The sequence below is a fragment of the Ornithorhynchus anatinus genome, chromosome 4 (genome assembly GCF_004115215.2).
Source record: "Ornithorhynchus anatinus isolate Pmale09 chromosome 4, mOrnAna1.pri.v4, whole genome shotgun sequence".
NCBI classification, from domain to species: domain Eukaryota; kingdom Metazoa; phylum Chordata; class Mammalia; order Monotremata; family Ornithorhynchidae; genus Ornithorhynchus; species Ornithorhynchus anatinus.
This window is the reverse complement of record NC_041731.1, coordinates 128,987,374-129,004,525: the sequence shown is the minus strand read 5'-3', so window position 1 is coordinate 129,004,525 and position 17,152 is coordinate 128,987,374. Positions and strand designations below refer to the sequence as shown.

The following is a 17,152-nucleotide window of genomic DNA, read 5'->3' as shown; positions in this document are numbered from 1 at the left end:
AGGGCCGGGATTAGAACCCATGATCTCGTGACTCCCAGGCCCGGGTCTAGCCACTCCCCCATGCTGGACCTAAGTGGTGTGGGGCGGGGAGGGGGGGATGAATAAAGGGAGCAAGAAGTCCCTTGCTGGGGACTGTCCCTGGTGCCATTTCTAGCCCTGGCACCAAGTGAGCGGCGCTTCTTGCCCGCTGTCGAAGGATGTGCCAGAGAAGATCCTGGAGCATTATTCACCTTCTCGCTGCACCTCCATCTCGTCTTTCTCACCACCTACCTCTCCCCCACATCCCTCTCTCCTCGTATCACACAGACAACTCCTCTCCCCGACTTCAAAGCCTTATCGAAGGCCCACCTCCTCCAAGAAGCCTTCCCTGACTGACCCGGCCTCTCTCCTCTTCTCCCCCTCCCTTCTGCGTCACCCCGACTCGCTCCCTTCATTCATCCTCCCTCCCGGGTCCATGGCACATTTGTATATTGCGGTAACATTTATTTCTGTTCATGTCTGTCTCCCCGCTCTCGCTGTAGGCAGGGAATGCGTCTGCCTGTTGTTGTATTCATTCATTCATTCATTCATTCAATAGTATTTATTGAGCGCTTACTATGTGCACAGCACTGTACTAAGCGCTTGGAATGGACAAGTCGCTAACAGATAGAGACGGTCCCTGCCCTTTGATGGGCTTACGGTCTAACTGGGGGAGACGGACAGACAAGAACAACGGCAATAAATAGAATCAAGTGTTGTAGTGGACCCAAGCGCTTAGTACAGTGCTCGGCCCCCAGTAAGAGCTCAATAAATACAACTGAATGAAATGAATGAATGACGGTCAACGTTCCACGGCAGGATAGACTCCCAGAGCCCAACTTTTAAATTTCCCCCTTCTTTCTGGGATGTAAGCTCCCTTCATTCAATCGTATTTATTAAGCGCTTACTGTTTGCAGAGCACTGTACTAAGTGCTTGGGAAAGTACAGTACAACACTAAACAGTGACACTGTGGGCGGGGAAGGTGTCCATTAACTCTGTTCTGTTGTACTCAAGCGCTTAGTACAGTGCTCCGCACACAGTAAGCACTCCATAAATACCACTGAGAGCTGTCAACTGTGGTATCTGTTACGCGCTTCCTACGTGCCAAGCACTGTATTAAGCCCTGGGGCAGACACGAGTTGATCAGGCTGGACACGGTCCCTGCCCCCCATGGGCTCAGAGTCTAAGGTGGAGGGAGGATTTAATGCCCATTTTACAGATGAGGGAACTGAGACACAGACAAGTCACGCGGGTTGCTCAAGGTCACCCAGCAGACAAGCTGGGGGGAGCTGGGATTAGAACCCAGGTCGCTCTGATTCCCAGGCCCGGGCTCTTTCCGCTGAGCCATTATAGTTCCCACGGATTGATTCATTCGATCGTATTTACTGAGCACTTCCTGTGTGGTGAACGGGAAAGTCCAATATAACAATAAATGGAGAAATTCCTGCCTGCTATGAGCTCCCAGTCTGGGATTGATTCTCTCTCTGGCCCCTGAACTTCCAGCCACCAGGTGAAGTTACTTTCTCCAGTTCTTCCACAGCTACTCCTAAGAAGCCCCACCCCACGCGCTCCCCCCCAACCCCAAATATTTACTAATATTTTTGACCATTATTATTAAATAATAATGTCGGTATTTGTTAAGCGCTTACTATTACTGTTCTAAGCGCTGGGGTAGACACTGAGCCACGCTGCTTCTCTTCTTAAAGCGGAGGTGGCCAATCATTCCACCGCATTTATTGAGCACTTACTGCATGCAGAGCACTGTACTAAGCGCTTGGGAGAGTCCAACAGAATAGACCAGACACATTCCCTGCTCACAGCGAGCTGACAGTCTAGCGGGGGAGAGAGACGTGGTCTATCCAGTATGTCAAGTGGCACTTATTAAGGCCCCGTTTTGTGAACAAGCATAAGAGTTCAAACTCAAAGAGTTATTTTGGTTTGGGTGCCGCAGTTGCGTTGGTGACCTTTTTCGGGCACTTCATGCGTCTATATTAAGTTTGCGGTTTATTTTTACTTAAGCTTCGTTAGGCGGGAGCCTAAACACAACCGGTAACCTCAGTATAATAAAATTATGGCTATGTACTAGGTGGCCAGCTGGAAAGTCGACTCGTGCTAAGGAGTCCCTATTCAACGTTTCCAAAAGCCACAAGTGGGGGAGCATTTCAGTTTACCTTTTATGACTGGGAATTTCCTCCCGCAAATTTTGTCCACCCTGGACGAAGCCACGCCATCTGGCTTTGAGTGGAATTTATGCTGTTAACTGGGCCTTAGAGAAAGAAATTCTTGCTTCCCCAAATAATAATAATAATCATGATGGTATTTCTTAAGCGCCTACTATGTGCACTGTTCTAAGCGCTGGGGTAGATGCAGGGTATGGAGGTTGTCCCAGGTGGGGCTCACAGTCTTAATCCCCATTTTACAGATGAGGTCACTGAGGCACAGAGAAGTGAAGGGACTTGCCCAAAGTCACACAGCTAAGTGGCGGAGCCAGGATTAGAACCCACGTCCTTTGAATCCCAAACCCATGCACTTTCCACTAGGCCACTGATATCGGACAGGCCGACTTTAAGCGGAAAGGTTTGAGAAAATTTCAGTTAATTAGTGTTATCGTGGGACTTGTTAAGCGCTTACTCTGTGCCACGCACTGTTCTAAGCGCTAAGGTGGATATGAGTGAATCGGGTTGGATTCGGTCCCTGCCCCACATGGGGCTCACGGTCTCAATCTCCCTTTTCCAGATGAGGTAACTGAGGCCGGACAAGTGAAGTGATTCACCCAAGGTCCCAGAACAGACATGCGGTGGAGCCGGGATTAGAACCCAGGTCCTTCTGACTCCCAGGCCCGGGCTCTACCCACCAGGCCACGCTGCATCTCTGATTAATTGGTTGAAACTACTATTCATGCATATTTAAGCTATCATTTGAAAAAAACCTTTTTCCTCAGGTCAATGCTGGTTCCGACAGGGGAAGAAACTAGCGCAAGCCCCAGAAACAAGAAACTCCTCAAGACGGGGTGAACAGCAGATCGTTCCGGACGTTCGGATCCGCCTCGCAACTAACGATCCAAGGCAGAGGGTGACGGGAATAAAATGCCAGGACTCGACCCCGTCTCCCGTAAACTCCAAACTCTCACGGGGGGATGAGCGAGGCTCAAACGTCATTTTTTTTTCCTTTTTTAAAATGGCATTCAAGCACTGTCCTAAGCGCTGGGGAGGATACAAGGTCATCAGGTTGTCCCCCGTGGGGCTCACAGTCTTCATCCCCATTTTACAGAGGAGGGAACTGAGGCACAGAAAAGTGAAGTGACTCGCCCAAGGTCACACAGCTGACCAGTGGCAGAGCCGGGATTAGAACCCACGACCTCTGACTCCCAAGCCCGGGCTCCTTTCACTGAGCCACGCTGCTTCTCAAGAGCTGGCGAGTCAGGGCGATGCGGAGGGGAGGGCAGAGGAAAAGAGCGGCTTAGTCTGGGAGGTTTAGGATTCACCCCAGTGCTTAGTACAGTGCCTGGCGCATAGAAGTGCTTAACAAATACCATCACTGTTATTATTCTTGTGTATATACGCACATACTTATAAATATAATTCTATTCTATTTGTTTTTATTAATGATGTGTACATATCTATAATTCTATTTACTTATAATGATGCTCCCGAAGCCTGTTGACTTGTTTCGTTGTCTGTCTCCCCCTTCTAGACTGTGAGCCCACTGTGGGTAGGGATTTTCTCTCTCTGCCGCTGAACTGTACTTCCCAAGCGCTCAGTACAGTGCTCTGCACAGAGTAAGCGCTCAATAAATACAACCGAATGAACGAATGAATACAAGCACATCAGGTCGGGCACAGTTGCTGTCCCCCACGGGGCTTCCAGTCTTAATTCTCCATTTTCCAGATGAGGTCACTGAGGTCCAGGGAAGTGAAGTGACTTGTGTGAGGTCACGCAGCAGACAAGCGGCGGAGCCGGGAATCAGCGAGCAGTCGATACTATTTATTGAGCGCTTACTGCGTGCAGAGCACTGTACTAAGCGTTTGGATTGTCCAATTCGGCAACAGAGACAATCCCTGCCCATTGATGGGCTCACGGTCTAAACGGCGGAGACAGACAGCAAAGCAAAACAAGTAAACAGGCATCAATACCATCAAAATAAATAAATAGAATCATAGATATAGACACATATTCACATCCGTCTCCCCCCCCCACAGACTGTCAGTTCCCACAGAGAAGCAGCATGGCTCGGGGAAAGAGCCCGGGCTTGGGAGTCAGAGGTCATGGGTTCGAATCCTGGCTCTGCCACTTGGTAGCTGTGTGACTGTGGGCAAGTCATTTCACTTTCTCTGGGCCTCAGTTACCTCATTTGGAAAATGGGGATTAACTGTGAGCCACACGTGGCACAACCTGATTACCCTGTTTCTCCCCCAGCGCTTAGAACAGTGCTCTGCACATAGTAAGCGCTTAACAAATACCAACATTATTATTATTACTGTGGGCAGGGAACGGGTCTGTTTTATGGTTCTATTGGACTCTCCCAAGCGCTTAGTACAGTAGAGAAGCAGCCTGGCTTAGTCGACAGAGCCCGGGCCTGGGAGTCGGAAGGACACGGGTTCTAATTCCGGCTCTTCCACGTGTCTGCTGTGTGACCTTGGGCAAGTGGCTTAGGGAACGCGTCTGCTAAATCTGCTGCGTTGTGCTCTCCCATGCGCTTCGCACAGTGCTCCGCACATAGTAAGCGCACAATAAATATGACTGATCGATTGATTCTCTGGGCCTCCGTTATCTCATTGATAAGATGGGGATTAAGAACACGGGCCCCACACGGGACAGGAACTGTGTCCAACCTGCTTAACTTATATCTACCCCAGTGCTTAGAATGGTGCTTAGCACCTAGGAAGCGCTTAACGAGTACCATCATTATTATTATTGAGAGGATCCTGGTGGAGAGAGGAGTTTAGGTGGTCGGAAGGCACCGGCGCTTAGAACGGTGCTTTGCACATAGTAAGCGCTTAACAAACGCCGACATTATTAGCCTACGTCAAAATCAATCCATCAACGGCATTTGAACGTTTTTACTGCGTGCAGAACTCTAAGCCCGTGGGAGGGTACACTATGACAGAGCTGCCGGGTCCGTGCCTGGCCCACAACAAGTCTAAGGAAGGAAATGATCGCAAAATCCCCAGTTTAGGAGGCCAGGAATATAATAACGATGATGGCGTTTGCTGAGCGCTTTCTCTGTGCCAGGCACTGTACTAAGCGCTGGGGTGGATACAAATCGAGACGGACACAGTCCCCGTCCCACGTGGGGCTCACGGGCTCAATCCCCATTTTAACACCGTGAGCTCCAGGTGGGACAGGGACTGAGTCCAACCTGATTATCCTATCTCTGCCCCAGCGAGAACAGTGGCTTAGTGGAACGAGCCCAGGCTTGGGAGTCAGAGGTCGTGGGTTCTAATCACGGCTCCACCACTTGTCAGCTGTGTCACTTTGGGCAAGTCACTTCAATAATAATAATAACGTGGGTATTTGTGAAGCGCTTACTACATGCCGAGCACTGTTCTAAGCGCTGGGGTAGACACAGGGGAATCAGATTGTCCCACGTGGGGCTCGCAGTCTTAATCCCCATTTTACAGATGAGGTCACTGAGGCACCGAGAAGTTAAGTGACTTGCCCAAAGTCACACAGCTGACAAGTGGCCGGGCCGGGATTCGAACCCATGACCTCTGACTCCAAAGCCCGTGCTCTTTCCACTGAGCCACGTTACTTCACTTCTCTGGGCTTCAGTTACCTCCTCTGGAAAATGGGGACGGAGACGGTGAGCCCCACGTGGGACAACCTGATTACCTTGTATCTCCATCAGCGCTTAGAACAGTGCTCGGCACATAATAAGCGCTTAACAAATACCATCAGCATTATTACCGTTGTTATTATTATTACGGTTCCCGGCATCTAGTAAGCGCTTAACCGGTACCACCAGAAAAAACGACGAAGCTACGTCGCCTGTACAGAAACGAATCCTATATTCCTGTAACCGAGGCCTAGAGAGGCAAAGTGACTTAATAATAATGTTGGTATTTGTTAAGCGCTTACTATGTGCAGAACACTGTTCTAAGCGCCGGAACTTGGCCAAGGTCACACGGCAGACAAGTGGCGGAGCCGGGATCGGAACCCGTGACCTTCCGACTCTCCTGACGAACATAAGAAGCCTACCGTTCCACCTAAACCGGATCGTTTTTTTCCACCGAACTGAAAAAACACCCCCGGTCGGTAAGACGAGCTCCTACTTCGGCGATCTCCTGAGGAGACGCCATCCATCCCAGCACGACTCCTCGCCGAGGTCACGCTGCGATGTTCGGCTCTGGCGGACCCGGACGGAGATCGGACGGGAGTGTCGTGACGTTGGACGCGATCGCGGCGGACGGCAGGGAAAGGGCTCTCCGATTTCTTCCCGGGGGTTCTGGGACGGATTCTAATTTAGCACAGGCGAGTTTGTGGGAAAACCCACGCCTCACGATAGCAGCGCTCTCCCGGGGTCGGTTCCGGAGAGGGAAGCGCCGGCTCGCGGTGGATCGCCAACGGGGGGGGCCGGGGGCTCGAAGGCGGAAAAGTTTACCGCTTCGCCCACTGAGCCCCAAGGCTCACTTTCAATTCATTCATTCATTCAATCGTATTTATCGAGCGCTTACTACGTGCAGAGCACTGTAGTAAGCGCTTGGAATGGACAATTTGGCAACAGATAGAGACGATCCCTGCCCATTGACGGGCTCACGGTCTATGCAAAGCTCGAGCAGGGGGTGGGGGGAGCTCGGTCATTTTCAAAACGTAGGGACTTTCTACTTGCTATCGAGTTGCATTTCACAGGTATATTAACTTTAGTCTAAGGCCAAGGAGCGATTAAGTGCTCACACATTAATGAATGGAGGGCAGCGGCGTGGCCTAGCGGAAGGAGCCCGGGCCCGACACTCAGAGGACCCGGGTTCCGATTCCGCTCCGCCCCTTCGCTGCATAACCTCAGGCCAGTCGCTTCGCTTCTCTGTACCTGGTACCTCATCTGTGAAATGGGGGTTAAATCCTCCTCCCTCCAACCTTCACCCTGAGCCCCACGTGGGACAGGGACGGTGTCCAACCCGATTATCTTGTCTCTGCCCCAGCGCTTAGCACAGTTCCCGTCACGTAGTGAGCATTTACCCCAAAAAAAGAAAGCGATGAAGCTACGTTGCGTGTACGTAACCAAATCCTAGTGTCAAAGAATGATCTCCAATCTTTCATAAACTGCAAAACAATCTACGTATTCTTTCCTTAGACTAATTTCTAAACCGCTGTTCTATAGTACGACGTTTTTTCAAGTCAAGCCCCCCTGATGCCAGGTGAAAAGCAAAAATGGAGGCTACCTGCTAAGCAACCAACACCTTGCGACCTCAGGAGTGGTGCCTGCCTTGCAGGACTTTTACCGTTTGGGGTGGGCCCAGTCTCTCCTTGGGGGAAACCACGGACACCTTCCCTCCTTCCACTACCACTTCCCTCCCTCCCTCCGAGCCAGCTCGCACCCTTGACTTCTCTTAAACCCATCTAGTCCCTTGCCCGGCCCCCACACGTGCCTTGCCGCCGAGCCCTTGCTCACGCCCTCCGCCCCGCCCGAGACGCCCCCGCCGCCCCCTTCACCGCTCTCCCCACCTTCCACATCCTCCCGAAATCACATCTCCTCCCGGAGGCCCTCCTTTCTTGGGAAGCGGCGTGGCTGAGTAGAAAGAGCAAGGGCCCGTGAGTCCGAAGACCCGGATTCTAATCCTCCCCCCGCCACTCACCTGCTGGGGGTCACCTCGGGCAAGTCACTGCACTTTTCTCCGCCTCCCTTTCCTCATCTTGAAAATGGGGATTTAATACTCGATCTCGGTCCTACTTTGACCGTGAACGGGGCCCTGACCCGACCGGATTAACTCGGAACTATCCCAACCCTCCAAACAGAGTTTGACAGAGACGGGGCTTAAGAAATACCATAGTAATTATTGTTATTGATGAATCACTCGTCTCCTCCCCCCGCCCCACCTCCTTCTGCCCTGCCCTTTCGGCACTTCCAGGTCACACGTCACCCAAGTCCTCACACCCGCCTTGCCGCGCTTGTGCTTATGTTCGTATCTTTCCCAGGCTATCGCTTCCTCCGGCATTCATTTTTCTGTGTGTCCGTCTCCCCCACCACCCTTCTTACAGCAACAAAGTAGATGGACAAATAGAAACTTTTCCCTGGTTGCTCATTCATTCGATCGTATTTATTGAGCGCTTCCTGTGTGCAGAGCGCAGTACTGAGCGCTTGGGAGAGTCCAATGCAACAATAAACAGACACACTTCTTGCCCACCACGAGTTTACAGTCCAGAGGGGGAGATGGACATTAACAGAAATAAATGACAGATAGGTACAGAAGCGCTGAGGGGTTAGAAGGGAGGCGGGAGGAGCAAAGGGAACGGGTCAGGGTGATGCAGAAAGGAGTGGGAGAAGAAGAAAGGGGGGGTGGGGGGCTTAATCTGGGAAGGCCTCTTGGAGGAGACGGGCCTTCAATAAGGCTTTGGGGGGGGGGGGTCGATTAAACGTCTTGAAATTTTCATAGCACAGATAATGTTTACAATACAATCACCACACTGCACGTGACCTCATCCTGCTACACAAACAGGCCAGAGAGGGCCCGTTTTCAGACTGTCCATGTAAACATCCCCCTCATCCACCAAGAGAGCAGCTAGGCGAGCCACCCGGTGACGGGCCTGACCTCGGGTGACCGGACACAATCCCGAAGGCCCCACGGATTCACTCATTCAATCGCATTTACTGAGCGCTTACTGCGTGCAGAGCACTGTACTGAGCGCTTGGAAAGTACAATTCGGCAACAGATAGAGACGATCCCTACCCAACACGGGCTCACAGTCTAGAAGATCCTGACCAGGAGGAAGACCCGGGAATAAGTCAGGTCCTTGTGCGTGGGGAATGGCTCTGATGTTGATGATTATTATCATATTTGTTAAGCGCTGTTTTAAACACTGGGGTAGATGCAGGGTAATCAAGGAGGACACAATCCCTGTCCCATGTGGGGCTCCCAGTTTTAATCTCCATTTTACAGATGAGGGAACTGAGGCTCAGGGAAGTGAAGGGACTTGCCCAAGGTCGCACAGCAGACAAGTGCTGGAGCCGGGATTGGTACCCATGACCTCTGACTCCCAAGCCCGTGCTCCTGCCACTACGCCATGCTGCTTCAATGCCACGCCACGCTCTGATGTTCTAGTATACTCGCCCAAGCGCTCAGTACAGTGCTTTGCACAGAGGAAGCGCCCAACATATACGATCATTAGTACTAACAGGCCGAAACCGGGGCCTCCGTTCGAAGTGACGGACTCCTGGCCAAAGAGCGGGCCTACGTCCCCGGGGAACCCGAGGCCTCCTTCGTGCCGCCCTCCAAATCCTGTGGCTGGGGATTCATTTATTCGTTCACGCACTCAATTCATTCATTCATTCATTCAATAGTATTTACTGAGCACTTACTATGCGCACAGCACCGTGCTAAGTGCTTGGAGTGTACAATTCGGCAACAGATAGAGACAATCCCTGCCCAACAGCGGGTTCACAGTCTAGAAGGTAGGGAGACAGACAACAAAGCAAGTGGTCAGCCGTCAATACCATCGAGATAAATAGAATCATAGATATAGAGATATCATTAATAAAAGAGAGTAATAACTATGTACAAATACACACAAGTGCTGTGGGGAGGGGAAGGGGGTAGAGCAGAGGGAGTAGGGGTGATGGGGAGGGGAGAAGGCGGGACGGCAAGGGAGGGTTCAGTGTGGGAAGGCCTCCTGGAGGAGGTGAGCTCTCAGGAGGGTTTTGAAGAGGGGAAGAGAGTGAGTTTGGCAGAGGTGAGGAGGGAGGGCGTCCCGGGACAGCAGGAGGACGTGGGCCAGGGGTCGACGGTGGGACAGGCGAGAACGGGGGCCGGTGTGGAGACGGGCGGCGGAGGAGCGGAGCGTGCGGGGTGGGCGGTGGAAAGAGAGAAGGGAGGAGAGGTAGGAAGGGGCAAGGGGATGGACAGCCTCGAAGCCTAGAGTGCGAAGTTTTTGTTTCATGTGAAGGTTTTGTGCCATGGGATGGTTCCTCCCGCTCTGAGGGCGGCCTCTTAATGGCTTGTCCTCGGGGCCTGGTTCCAGGCTGGCCCAGTTCATTCCATTCCATCCTATTTATTTTGCGCTTATTATGTGCAGAGCACTGTACTAAGCGCTTGGAATGGACAATTCGGCAACAGAGACAATTCATTCATTCGTATTTATTGAGCGCTTGCTGTGTGCAGAGCACTGTACTAAGCGCTTGGAATGGACAATTTGGCAATAGAGACAATCCATTCATTCATGAGTATTTATTGAGCACTTGCTGGGTGCAGAGCACTGTACTAAGCGCTTGGAATGGACAATTGGGCAACAGATAGAGACCATTCATTCATTAGTATTTACTGAGCACTTACGCTGTGCAGAGCACTGTACTAAGCGCTTGGAATGGACAATTGGACAACAGAGACAGTTCATTCACTCAATCGCATTTATTGAGCGCTTACTATGTGCAGAGCACTGTATTAAGCGCTTGGCATGGACAATTGGGCAACAGATAGAGACCATCCCTGCCCAATGCCGGGCTCACGGTCTCAACGGGGGAGGCGGACGGCAAAGCAGGACAGAACAAAAACAAGACCACATCATCAAGAGACACAGAATCAGGGAGTTCATTCAGTGGTATTTATTGAGCGATGACTGTGTGCAGAGCACTGTCCTAAGCGCTTGGAATGGACAATTGGGCCACAGATGGCGACCGTCCCTGCCCAACGCCCAGTCTGGAAGGGGGGTGACGGACGGACACCACCGCCAGTGGACGGGCATCGATGGCGTCGACACAGAGTTCATTTATTTCCATCCCCTACTACTAGGCGGTCCTTGGGGCTTGGCCCCGAGGAGGGCCAGGAGAGTCAAGGGGGAAAGGAGGCCCTGACTGGAAAGGGCAAGGCTCCTGTCAGGCCTACCGGAAGTGGGGCCATGTTTGGGGCTCCCCACTTCCGGTTCACCTCACCCGCCCTCCCCCTCTCCCGCCCTCGCCCCGCAGGGCTTTTTCTGGCGCGGAGGGAGGTGTGGGGGCGAAAGAGGGGACGAGGGGAAGAGGCGGGCCGGGGCTACGGGGCGCGCTAACCCCCCGCCGGCTCCGCCATGTCTGGGCCTCAGTCGCTCCCCTCCCCCCTCAGGCGCGCTGGAAGCCATTGCTTTTGGACACTTGCCGGGGGGGGGGGGGGGGGCCCCGCCCGCTCAGCCAGGCCCCGCCCCGATTGGCCGGCGCGGGTGTCAGTCAGGGCCCGGTCCCGCCCCCCTCCATCCGGCGGGCTGCCGGCCGTTTCCCTCGCCCCGCCCACGCAGGCCCCCATTGGCCGGCGCCGGCGTCAATCAAGCCCCGATTCGCCCCCGCCATCCGGCGGGCCGCCGGCCGTTTTCTTCGCCCCGCCCACTCGGAGCCAGCCGGCGCCACGCCCGGCCCCCATTGGCCGGCGCGGGTGTCAATCACGGCCCCCCCCCCCCGCCCCGCTAAAGTCACCTTCGCCAGGCCCCCCCCCCCTTTCCCGGCCTTGGGCGCTCACTACAGTGCCCCAAAGACGGGGAGCGCTCAGTACATAACCACTCATTGACCACAAATTCTCCGTGTCTTTTATAATGATAATTGTGGTAGTTGTTAAGCGCTCACTAGGGGCCTGGCCCTGGACTAAGCGCCCAAGCGGGGGATGCCAGCAAATTGGGCTGGGCACGATCCCCGTTTGACAGATGAGAAAACTGAGGCCCAGAGAAGTGACTTGCCCAAGGTCACACAGCAGACAAGTGGCCGCCCTGGGGCCTCCCCGTGCTGTAAAGTCGTCGTGGGCCGGGAAACGTGTCTACCAACGCTTAGTTATAATAATAATAATGATAATAATAAAAAATGGTATTGTTAAACGCTTACTATGTGCCAGGCACTGTACTGAACACTGGGGTGGATACAAGCAAATCGGGTTGGACACAGCCCGTCCCACGTGGGGCTCACAGTCTCAACCCCCTTCTGACAGATAAATCTGTTGCCGAATTGTCCCTTCCAAGCGCTTAGTCCAGTGCTCTGCACATAGTAAGCGCTCAATAAATACTATTGAATGAATGAGGGAACTGAGGCCCAGGGAAGTAAGTGAAAGGACTTGCCCCAGGTCACACGACCGATGAGGGGATTCAAACCCAGGCCCTTCGGGCTCCATCCCCTAAGCCACGCTGCTTCTCCCGGACTCGCCCAAGTGCTTAGTACAGTGCTGGGCACACAGTCGTTTGGACCGTGAGCCCGTCATTGGGCCGGGACCGTCTCTATCTGTTGCCAAATTGTTCATTCCAAGCGCTCAGTCCAGCGCTCTGCACATAGTAAGCGCTCAATAAATACGACTGAATGGAATGAATGAATAAATGCTCAATCGACACCACCGCTGACGTACAGATCTGTAATACATCTCTTTTAATGTCCGTCTCCCCGCTCCAGACTGGATGCTCGGCGCGGGCAGGGAACGGGGGTCGAATGATACCCGTGGTATTCGTCAAGCGCGGCCCACGGGCCAGGCACCGTACTAAGCGCTGGAATCGATTGCAAGCAAATCAGGTTGGACACGGTCCCTGTCCCACATGGGCCGCCCGGCCTTAATCCCCATTTGACAGGTGAGGTAACCGAGGCAGGGAGCAGGGCAGCGACTGGCCCAAGGTCACCCCGCTGACAGGTGGCGGAGCCGGGGTGAGAACCCAGGTCCTTCCGACCTCCAGGCCCGGGCTCTCGCCACCAGGCCACGCCGCTCCGTTGCGTCGGACGTCCCCAGGCGCTGAGCACAGTAGGCCTTTAATAAATAGCATCCATCGATGAGGAGGCAGGTGGGCCGGGGGAGCTTAGGCTTCTGCCCTGCGATCTTGGGACCAGAGACCCTCACCCGGCTTGGGTGCCAACCCACTCTCCAGCCCCCGTCCACATATTAACCCACCCTGGGGGTGTAAGAGACGCCCCTTTGATTAAGGCCCTTCTCTCCCTCCAGAATGAGGATCAGGGGCCTTAATCCGCAAGATAGATCCCATCCCGGATGAAATCACGGGGCCACCAAGGTATGTCTGTCGTTCCGCTCCGGATCCCATCAGAGGAGGCCCTCCAGACAGAGCGCTCAGCACAGTCCCCGACCTAGAGTCGGCGTGGACGTGACCCTGGGGGAGTCTCTCCCACTGCCAAGTCCCCCAAGCGCCTGGGCCGGGCCCAGCACGGGCTGAGGGGCCGCAGGGCGGGCAGCACCGGGCTGGGCGGTGGGGAGAGCGGGCTGGTGCCAGGCACTGTACTGGGCGGTGGGGACAGCGTGTGGCTTGGGGGTCCCGGCCTCTGTGCACCGGCAGGGAGACGGAGAGGGAAGGGGGCACGGAGGCAGGGAGGGAGAGGAGACACTGGCAGAGGGGCAGGGAAAGAGGCAGAGGGGGGGACGGGGAGGTGGAGACACATGCAGAGAGGCAGAGACACACAGAGACACACAGAGAGACAGGGAGACACAGAGAGACGCAGGGAGACACAGAGAGACAGGGAGACACAGAGAGACAGGGAGACACAGAGACACAGGGAGACACGGAGAGAGAGAGACAGGGAGACCCAGAGAGAGGCAGAGACACGCAGAGACACAGGGAGACACGGAGAGGGAGAGACAGGGAGACCCAGAGAGAGGCAGAGACACGCAGAGACACAGGGAGACACGGAGAGGGAGAGACAGGGAGACCCAGAGAGAGGCAGAGACACGCAGAGACACAGGGAGACACGGAGAGGGAGAGACAGGGAGACACAGAGAGAGGCAGAGACACAGAGAGACACAGGGAGACACGGAGAGGGAGAGACAGGGAGACACAGAGAGAGGCAGGAACACACAGAGATAGACACAGGGACAGGGAGACACAGAGAGAGGCAGAGACACACAGAGACAGAGACAGGGGAGACACAGAGCGAGAGACTGGGAGACACAGAGACAGACACAGAGACAGGGAGACACGGAGAGGGAGAGACAGGGAGACACAGAGAGAGGCAGAGACACACAGAGACAGACAGAGACACCCAGGGAGACACAGAGAGAGGGGCAGGGACACGCCGAGCCAGGCAGAGAGACAGGGAGACGCGGAGAGGGAGAGACACACACAGAGGGGCAGAGACGCAGAGGGGGAGACACACAGAGACAGACACAGAGAGAGAGAGGCCGAGAGAGACACATACGGAGAGGCAGAGACACGGGGAGGGAGAAGGAGATGGGGAGGGAGGGAGGGAGAGGGAGGGAGGGAGGGAAGGAGGGAAGGAGGGCGCACAGACGGACAGGCAGACAGCGCGCTGCGCGCGTGTGTGTGTGTGTGTGTGTGTGTGTGTGTGTGTGTGCGGGCCGGCGCACCCCGCAGCGGCCCCTCCCCCCCCGCCCCCCCCCCCCCCTTGGCTTACCCGGGTGCTGTGCGGGGCGCTGCGGAGCGGAGCGGTGCGGGGCGCGGGCGGTGCGGGGCCCGGGGCTCCGGCCGGAGGGAGGAGGGGGAGGGGAAGGGGGCGGGGGGAGGGGGGAGGGGACGGGGGGGGGGGCGGGGCCCCGGGGCGGCGCCTGACGTCAGGCGGGAGCGGGAGCCGGAGCGGGAGCCGGAGCCGGAGCCGGAGCGGCGGGGGGAGGGGCAGGGGCGGAGCGGGAGCGCGGCCGGCGGAGGGGGCGGGGAAGCCGCGCCGTCACCCGGCAACAGGCCGCCGCGCTCCCCCGCCCGGCCGCCTCCCTCCGCGGATCCCTCCGCCGCCCGCCCGCCCGCGTGACGTCACAGCGCCCGCACCTCCCCCACTCATTCATCCAGCCGGACGGACGGACGGACATTCATTCGTCCAGCCATCCGGACATTCATTCATTCATCCCTCCATTCATTCATCCATTCATTCATCCATCCGGCCGGACATTCATTCATCCATTCATCCCTCCATTCATTCATCAATCCATTCATCCCTCCATTCATTCATCCATCCATTCATCCCTCCATTCATTCATCCGTCCATCCATCCGTCCGTCCATCCATCCATCCATCCATCCATCCATCCATCCATCCATCCATCCATCCATCCATCCATCCACCCATTCATTCATAATAATAATAATAATGTTGGTATTTGTTAAGCGGTTACTATGTGCAGAGCACTGCTCTAAGCACCAGGGGAGATACGGGTCATCGGGTTGTCCCACGTGTGAGGCTCACAATCTTCATCTCATTTTATAGATGAGGCAGCTGAGGCCCAGAGAAGTAAAGCGACTTTCCCAAAGCCATACAGCTGACAAGCGGCAGAGCTGGGATTGAAACCCGTGACCTCTGACTCCCAAGCTTGTGCTCTTTCCACTGAGCCACACTGCTTCTCTAGCCACACTGCTTCTCTCCATCCGTCCATTCATTCGTTCATTCTGCCAGCCAGACAGCCATCCATCAATTCATTCATTTGTCCATCCATTCATTCATTCATCCATTCATTCATCCATCCATTCAGTCACTTGTCCATCCATTCATTCATTCATTCATTCATCCATCCCTTCCTGCCTTCCTTCATCCATCCATTCAGCCAGATGGAGGGAGAGCTAAAGGCCGACGGAAGACGTGACTGAAGCTTACAAAATCCTGAAAGGCGTTAGCAGAGCAAACGGGATAATAATGTTAGTATCTGTTAAGCACTTACTATGCGCCGAGCACTGTCCTAAGCGCTGGTGATGAGTTTTCCCATATGGGCCTCACGGTCTCCATCCCCACCTGACGGATGAGGTCACTGAGGCCCAGAGAAGTGAAGTGACTTGCCCAAAGTCACACAGCTGACAGGTGGCGGAGGGCATAATGCACCAATCAACAAGACAGTTCCCTGCTCGTAAAGGGCTCACAGTCTAGACGTGAAGAGAAATAAAGAAATGACAGCTGTGAACAGATAAGTGCTGTGGGGCTGGGAGGAGGGGATTCATTCATTCATTCATTCATTCATTCATTCATTCATTCGCATTTATTGAGCACTTACTGTGTGCAGAGCACTGGACTAAGCACTTGGAAAGTACAATTCGGCAACGGATAGAGACAATCCCTACCCAACGACGGGCTCATAGTCTAGAAGGGGAGAGACAGACAGCAAAGCAAAACAAGTAGACAGGCGTCGATACCCTCAGAATAGATCGATAGAATGAGAGAGATTTACACACATCGTTAATAAAAGAGAGTAATAAATATGTACAAATATACACAGGTGCTGTGGGGAGGGGAAGGGGCTAGAGCAGAGGGAGGGAGTAGGGGAGTTGGGGAGGGAAGGAGCAGAAGAGGGAAAGGGAGCGCTCAGTCTGGGAAGGCCTCCTGGAGGAGTTGAGCTCTCAGTAGGGGGGAAAGTGAGCTAGTTTGGCGGATGTGAGGAGGGAGGACGTTCCAGTCCAGAGGTAGGACGCGGGCCAGGGGTCAACGTTGGGACAGGTGAGAACGCGGCCCCGCGGGAAGGTTAGCGGCCCCAGAGGGGCGGAGTGTGCGGGCTGGGCTGAAGAAGGAGAGAAAGAAGGTGAGGTAGGAGGGGGCGAGGGGATAGATGGCTTTGAAGCCCATAGTGAGGAGTTTTTGCTTCATGCGAAGGTTGATTCTCCAGATTTTTTGAATCCCGAGATGAAGATTTTTGAGGAGGGGGGTGACATGCCCAGAGCGTTTCTGTGGAGAGATAATCCGGACGGCGAAGTCAAGTATAGACTGAAGCAGGCGATGGCTGAAGGGAGCGAGTCAGGGCGACGCAGAAGGGAGTGGGAGCTGAGCAAAAGCGGGGCTTAGTCGGGGAAGGCCTCTTGGAGGAGATGGACCTTCGATAAGGCTTTGACAGCGGTGGGGAGAGTCGCTGCCTGTTAGAGTACGGCCTAGTGGCTAGAGCCCGGGCCTGGCAGTCAGAGGTCATGGGCTCTGATTTTGACTCCATCACTTGTCTGCCGTGCGACCTCGGTCAAACCACTTCACTTTCTCTGGGCCTCAGTTACCTCGCCTGTCAAATGGGGATTGAAACCGTGAGCCCCATGCGGGACGGGGGACTGTGTCTAACCTGATTCAC

General features: G+C 54.6%; 1 protein-coding gene across 2 annotated transcripts in view; it reads right to left on the bottom strand.

The window, feature by feature from the left end:
- The window catches only part of KIAA0232 (KIAA0232 ortholog), a 121,007-nt gene extending 106,436 nt beyond the window's left edge, over nt 1–14,571 (bottom strand). For both annotated transcript variants that reach the window (XM_029062496.1, XM_029062497.2), the window contains exon 1: nt 14,522–14,571. The gene's annotated coding sequence lies outside the window, so the exon portion shown is untranslated. The remainder of the gene's footprint in view (nt 1–14,521) is intronic.
- Between the last annotated feature and the right edge of the window lie 2,581 nt (nt 14,572–17,152).